Raw genomic sequence first — 7,336 nt, forward strand, 5'->3', positions numbered from 1 at the left:
GGGGTCGAAGTTTAACATATGATTATATAAAGTAAATCTTTAAAAATCTTTTTTTCTCAGCCAGGAAAGCTGAAACTTGTGTGGAAGCATCCTCAGGTAGTGTAGATTCAAGGTTGTGAAAATCATGACCCCTGGGGGTAGGTTTGGGCCACAATGGGAGGTCGATGTTTTACATAGGAATAAACATAGTAAACCATTAAAAATCTACTTCTCAGAAACTAATCAGCTAGGAAAGCTGAAACTTGTGTGAAAGCATCCTCAGGTAGTGTAGATTCAAGGTTGTGAAAATCATGATCCCCAGGGGTAGGGTGGGGCCACAATGGGGGGGGGGGTCAAAGTTTAACAAAGGAATATATAGGGTAGATCTTTAAAAATCTTCTCAGAAACTAATCAGCTAGATGATTCTTTACAATTGTTAAGACTTTGGCCCCAGGACAATTCTTAGGCCTCACGAGAAGGTTCAGAGTTTGATGTACGTTTATATCCCATATATAAACTATTGTTAAGGATCTTTTTGAGAACTGCAATACTCAACATATGATATGACTATAAAATCATCCTGTTAGAAAAGGGACTAATGATTATAAACATAAGAATGTCCAGGGGAAAATGGATTTTATTTATACAGGATCTACATGTATTATTGTACATTGTCCAGATAGTTTGTATTATGACTCCATTAAGCTGATTTTATCATACCTATTGTTCCTCAGGTGAGCGATGTGGCCCATGGGCCTCTTGTTTTTCTTTGGTTTCTTTTTATTACAGGTCATTAGACCTGTTATTAGGTCAAAAGATCTCTTATTTAATATGATATAAAATGGGCTGGTCCTTCAAATTAGGAATCCAACCGGGTGTATAATCCTTTATCCATCGCTCTTTTAGATCACATCTGCATTTCTTGATATGTTTCGTTGATGAAGATAAAAGGCAAGGTCATTTCCTCTTCTAAAAATCGGACGGAAGACCTCCTCGTTGCTCGCAACGAGATCGTGTCTAGTTATTATTCTTTCTTTTTTTCTCCCACGTTTTCTCAAAAATGCTTCAGCCGATTTTCATGAAATTTTCAGATCTTATTTATGACAAAATTTGTAAGAAAATTACACGAGCTTTTTTTGGTCGTCACTTCCGGTACCGAGATATTAACGATTTTACGTTTTTGCTTGTTCACGATTTTTCTCAAAAAGTATTTAAGATAGAACCTTCAAATTTTCAGAGATGGTAGAGAGTGAATTGCCGCAGTGCCCTTTGCATATCCGAACGTCCGCCGTCACTTCCGGTCGTCACCGGAAGGAAATGAAAAACCTTAATTTTTCAATTTTTTAAACTTGAATTTTTTTTTATGTTTTTAATCGATAGAGACACTTAAAGTAGATCCAGTGTTCTGTGACGTCACACTTTTTTGTAAAGCTTTGAATTCTTTAAAAATTGTGCAAGATAGTTTTATTTATTTTATGTGAATATAATCACATGGATGTAATTAGAATTATTGGTAGGTTAAAGATATTTTCGCACTTAATTTTATACTAAATTTCCAAATTTTTATATATTTTATCTATGCAAAGGGGAAATAACTCTTTTTCTGACTTTTCTCTCAGTTGTATGTCTAAATGCAATAGTTTTTCTTATTCCAACGATTAATTTTAAAATGTTTTTGTAATTTTAGTTTCTGATAAAGTTGACATTAAAGTTAAACAAGAAAAACAAATTTCTGCCTACAAGATTTTACTTTTAACAGAAAAAAATACATTTTTCTAATGCTAAAATATGCTTTAGTTTATGTTTATCTGGCATCTCAAAAAGTGTGATGACATGTATATTTTTTCTAACAATTGATGACATTTAAGTCTATTAAGTCGAAATCAGTTCGGTTTTTCAACTTTCCTCAGAGAATTTTACGAGTATGGAGCTACCTTAAAACACTTCAGAATATGAAATTCGTTTTTAAATCGATCCATGCATTCCCGAGATTTTGAGCTCAAAAGTTCTGAAGCGAGGGTCCGCGTAGCTCAGTCGTTAGAGTGGTGGACTTGTGCCCAGGCGACCCGGGTTCAGTCCCTGAGTGCCGAATCTTTTTTCTCTCTCATTTGTGTTTTGATTAATGGGTTTATCTTTAAAATGATGGATTTGAATGTTTTCCGTTATATTTTTGTCATAAATAAAAAAAAATAGCGGCTTTTTTTAGTACAAATATAGAGCTCTTTTCTGTCAGCAGCTCTCTAAATTACGACACTCATCGCATCGCCGATATCAAAGACATTCCGCCGAAGTGCGCCTGTAGTTCGACCGCATTAGAGTTCGCTGGGTCGCTTTGCCGGCATCAAATAAATGCCGCCATCTCAATGACTGTATGCACATAACATTTAGCAATGCACCCACGTTATTCTACTCGGCTTAAAAAGGAGGATTGCTTAGTATTTAATCCCATATATAGATACACGTATGTATACATGCGTTTATTGACATAGGTTGCTTATATATTGATTTCCTGAACATTATAAAACGCTATGTAATCTCTCTCTCTCTCTCTCTCTCTTTCTCTCTCTCTCAAGTACAAATGTTTTAGCATTTGAATAAGAACTAGTACAGGTAACGTGGAGTAAATTAGATAGAAGCTAAATGTACATTGGCGTCCAAAAATTATACATATTTTATATCAAGTTACGGGATAATGTCTGTGGATTCAAATAATTTAAAATTCATTGTTTAATGATTGTCTTCTTACTGATTGGAAGTCAACGCTAAAAAGTCATTTTTATTAAAGATGGTGTACTTTTTCCTTTTTTTGTGCATGTCTATATACTGGTACAAATCTGTTGCCTGTCAGGATTAAGAAAAGCCTCCGAAGTTTATACACGTAACTATACAAACGAACGGGTGACTGCGACAAGGTTTGAAACACCTGCAAAGGCTGTGTGTTCTAATCTCGCCAGAGCCAAGATTTGTTCTTTCTCTCTATTTCTTTCTCTCCTTTTTGTCTAATTTTCTTACTAAAATGGGAATTATTTCGCGTCAGCAATGTTTTGAGACACCTGCAAAGGCTGTGTGTTCTAATCTCGCCAGAGCCAAGATTTGTTCTTTCTCTCTATTTCTTTCTCTCCTTTTTGTCTAATTTTCTAACTAAAATATTCAACATAAAAGGGTGTTTGACTGTAAAACAAGTTGAAAAACACTCTTTAATTAAGATTTAGACAAAAACAGTGTTTTATTATTAGGGTCTTCCGTCTTCAGCGGACGGAAGACCTCCTCGTTGCTCGCAACGAGATCGTGTCTAGTTATTATTTTTTTCCCATTTTTTGTCTACAAGATTTCTCAGAGATGACTAGATAGATTTACTTCAAATTTACAGGAGTGATAGAGAATAATCGTATCTCGAGGCTTTTTTTTCAATTTTTCAAAATCGACTTCCTGTCGTCCGTTTCCTTTCCCGCAACAAAAAACCTTGTCACATCGAGATCTCAGAAACGAGAAAGATTTGAACATCCAAAATTTGAGGGATGATAGACCTATAGTTGTAGATGTGTTTAAACATTTTTTTTTGTTCGGCGTAACTTCCGGTCGTCACCGGAAGGTCTTCAAATTTTTTTTGTTTTTACGTATTTAATTTATTTTCCATAGAATAAAGATATGAGTATAGATCCTTACATATGTCATCTATACAATGTTAAATAAACAAAAAAATTCTACTTCCGGTGAGATATCTCGATTATCTCAAGAAGTTTCTTTAAAACATATTTTGTACCCGCAAGTTCTCAGGTACTGTATGTGATCAAGACACGAAACTTTCACTTATCATAGATATTTGATTGAAGATGTGTTTAAACAGTTCATTTTGTCTTCCGTCACTTCCGGTCCACAGCGGAAGAGTTCAAACAAATCAAACTCTTTATCCGTTAAACTGTTTTTATTTGATAGTTTTAGCTACTTCGATGAATAATAATGTAAAATAGGAAAGTAACAAGATATAAAAAATTTAAATTTCATTTAGCACTTCCGTTTGTCCGTTTCCTGTCCCGAGACAAAAAACCTTATATCGACGAGATCTCAAAAACGGTAACGACTTCAACAACCAAACTTTGTAGGATTATAGACCTGTGTATGGACACGTGTTAACACTATTTTGTTTCATCCAGCGTAACTTCCGGTCGTCACTGGAAAAAGACTCAATTTTTATATTTTTGAAAATATTTTGGTTATTTAGCATTGTAGTAACATTTTAGCTATAGAAATACAAAAAGTCATCTCCACATGGTAAAAAAAAGTTCTACTTCCGGAGAGACATCTCATATATCTCAGATAGCCTTCTTTTTTAAAAACAAAGTACAAATAAGATCTCAGAAACTGTGATAGATCAAGACACAAAACTTATATATATTATATCCATTTTCTGTTTACAAGATAACTGGATTTTTTGTGCAGATTAATACATGAGGAACGGAAGACCTTTTTGTTGCTATAGCAACAAGAGTCTAGTTATTATTTTTTTTTTTGTCCGTTTTTTGTCCACAAGATTTCTCAGAGATGGCTGGATGGATTTTCTTGAAATTTTCAGGACTGACAGAAAATTATAATATCTTTAGGCTTTTTTTTTCATTTTTTCAAAATTCACTTCCTGTCGTCCGTTTCCTGTCCCGCGACAAAAAGCTATGGACAATGAGATCTCAGAAACGATAAAGACTTGAACATCCAAACTTTGAGGGATGATAGACCTATAGTTGTAGATGTGTTTAAACTATTTTGTTTTGTTCGTCGTAACTTCCGGTCGTCACCGGAAGCTCTTCAAAAATTATGCTTTTACGCATTTAATATATTTCTCGGAGAATTGAAATATAAGTATAAATGCTTACATATGTCATCTATCTGATGATTAATAAACGTAAAAATTTTACTTCCGGTGAGATATCTCAAATATCTCATGAAGCCTTTTTTAAAGTACATGTTTGAACCCCGAGATCTCAGAAACTGTAAGTGATCAAAACACGAAACTTACAGGGATGATAGACATTTGATAGAAGATGTGTTTAACCGTTTTTATTTTGTCAACCGTCACTTCCGGTCCACACCGGAAGAGTTCAAACAATTCATGTTGTTTAAGAGATTTACTGCTTCTGTTTGACAAAGTAAGACAAATTGATAGTCAATTAAGTCCTGTTGTCTTATGGTTATGAAATACTGAGAGAAGCAATGTCTTACAGTTAAATTGATACATGTATATCAAAACGAAAGACCTTTTTGTTGCTTTTGCAACAAGAGTCTAGTTACATTTGGTATTTATCTTTTATGATTGTGTGAGCATGGCAACTTACAGGTTACATTAGTGCAATGATTCATTTCTTTTAATGTAATGATTATTGTCAGTTCTAATTAGACACCACCAAAAGTTAACTCTCTGAAGGTTCAGTGCACTGTCAGTAATATATATATAAGGTTTTCTCAGGAAATTAAACAAACGCAGATGATCGATTTCCTTGGAAACAAGTTTTTTTCATTTTAGTAACCAATTTTATTATAGTATTTGAAAATATTGAAATTAATATTTGCAAAACTTATCTTAGAGTAATAACATTTAATTTAGTATTCTCTGTTAAAACTATAAAGCATCAGAATTTTTTTTACCTTCTTAAAAGAAAGTGATAAAAGTCCAAAATGAGGAAAAACAACAATTTGAAGTTTTTATGAATAACAGTAATATACGTTATGTACTTATATGATGGCGTTATTAATGACAACTTGTATTTCCTGTTTTGAAATATTCAAAGTTAATTTTTAACTTTTTTTTGCTGTATAAATTGTCAAAATAATGCTGTGATATTTCAGAACATTTCTGGTATAGATTTAAATGAATTGAATGTTAGCCATTTTAACGTTTTTTTGTAAAAATGAAAAAACCAGTCTTATTGGTGACCTCATATCTGACCTATATTATAGAGTCCAAAGTCAGATTTTTTATATTGTACTATTCATGGTCTGTACTTATAGGTGTAATTGCAATAAAAGAAATTGAAGCGTTTACAGACCCCAAAATAATGCTTTGTAAGTTGATAAAATTTGAACATTTCATTAAACGTAGCAATTTGAAAAGTTTATGACCTTTTTGTACTTAAACTAGATAAGTTCTATATAAATGTACCACCCCAGATGAAATGCTAGACAACATGCTTTTACCCCCTATAACTAGTTTCTATGCATGTATTATCACTCTAAGTTGAGAGGTCCTGAAATATGTGTAGATTTCATGGTTTTTGTTCCCATTTTTGACCCCTTGTTCTATTTTTAGTAACATGCCTTTTACTCATGAACTATGCCAACCATGACAAAAACATATGTGGTAAATTATATGCCATATTAATACTATGTTGCACACCAAAATTGATATCGATACATCAACCATGCTTGTGGACTGTTTTGCATGACTTTCTCTGAGACGCTCACTTAAATTGGAAAAAAATTAAAATCTTATCAATTATAAATACTTACGGTTAATTTTTTTTGCACGAACTTGTAATCAATGCTTGCTTTAAATAATCTAAATCAGTACATGTACATCGCTAGCCTGCAGACGTAATTAAAATATTAGATAATTTATAGGTTTTGTAGACTTAATTTCAGAAGTGAATTTGGCTTTTAAAAATTCTTTTAATATTTCATCATTAATTAATTGTTACAATAAACATGTACGCTGTTTTGAACACATTTTGATAACACAGAGAAAGTAGCCGATTAACTGTTTATCTGTTCTTTACAATTTTGTAGCACTAAAACTAATGAAGAGTTGAAAAAAAAAATTTATTTCAAATTTTATTCTGAATGATCGGATCGGCACTTTATAAGCATTTATTAAATAATTTTGCCTAAATATATTACTGACAGACCACAGGAGAAGCAGAGCGGGGGCAAAAATAAGGCGGTGCTTATATTGTATAAATTCGTATATTTGAAACAATTAAATGACAATCGTAAAGTTAACTTGCATTTGCTTTTGCGCTTAAATCTGTATGCACAAGATTTTGTAGCTATATGTAAACATTTTCTTTGTGTATAAAATTCAGTTAAAACAATTTTCAGAGTGTATATCTAATCTTTATGAAATTGATGCAATAAAAATAGTCTGAAATAATAGACGGATTAAAAAAAGACCTAATGACATGCCATGAATATTCTAACTTGAATAACTGTAAGTAATAGTACAAAAAAAATTATGAGGCTAAAATGATAGGTTATTATTCATACTAAGAATTTAGTCTCATAATGAATTTATCAAATTTCATTTATTATTATTTGTTTAAAAAATCAACAAATTGATATAATCTTACAATTTGGAATAATATCAAGCTAC

General features: G+C 32.3%; 1 protein-coding gene across 3 annotated transcripts in view; it reads right to left on the reverse strand.

Moving 5' to 3' along the window:
• LOC128175701 (heme-binding protein 2-like) overlaps window positions 1-7,336 on the reverse strand; it is a 35,928-nt gene that overhangs the window by 24,975 nt on the left and 3,617 nt on the right. The window lies entirely within an intron of this gene.

This window comes from Crassostrea angulata, chromosome 3 (genome assembly GCF_025612915.1).
Source record: "Crassostrea angulata isolate pt1a10 chromosome 3, ASM2561291v2, whole genome shotgun sequence".
NCBI classification, from domain to species: domain Eukaryota; kingdom Metazoa; phylum Mollusca; class Bivalvia; order Ostreida; family Ostreidae; genus Magallana; species Magallana angulata.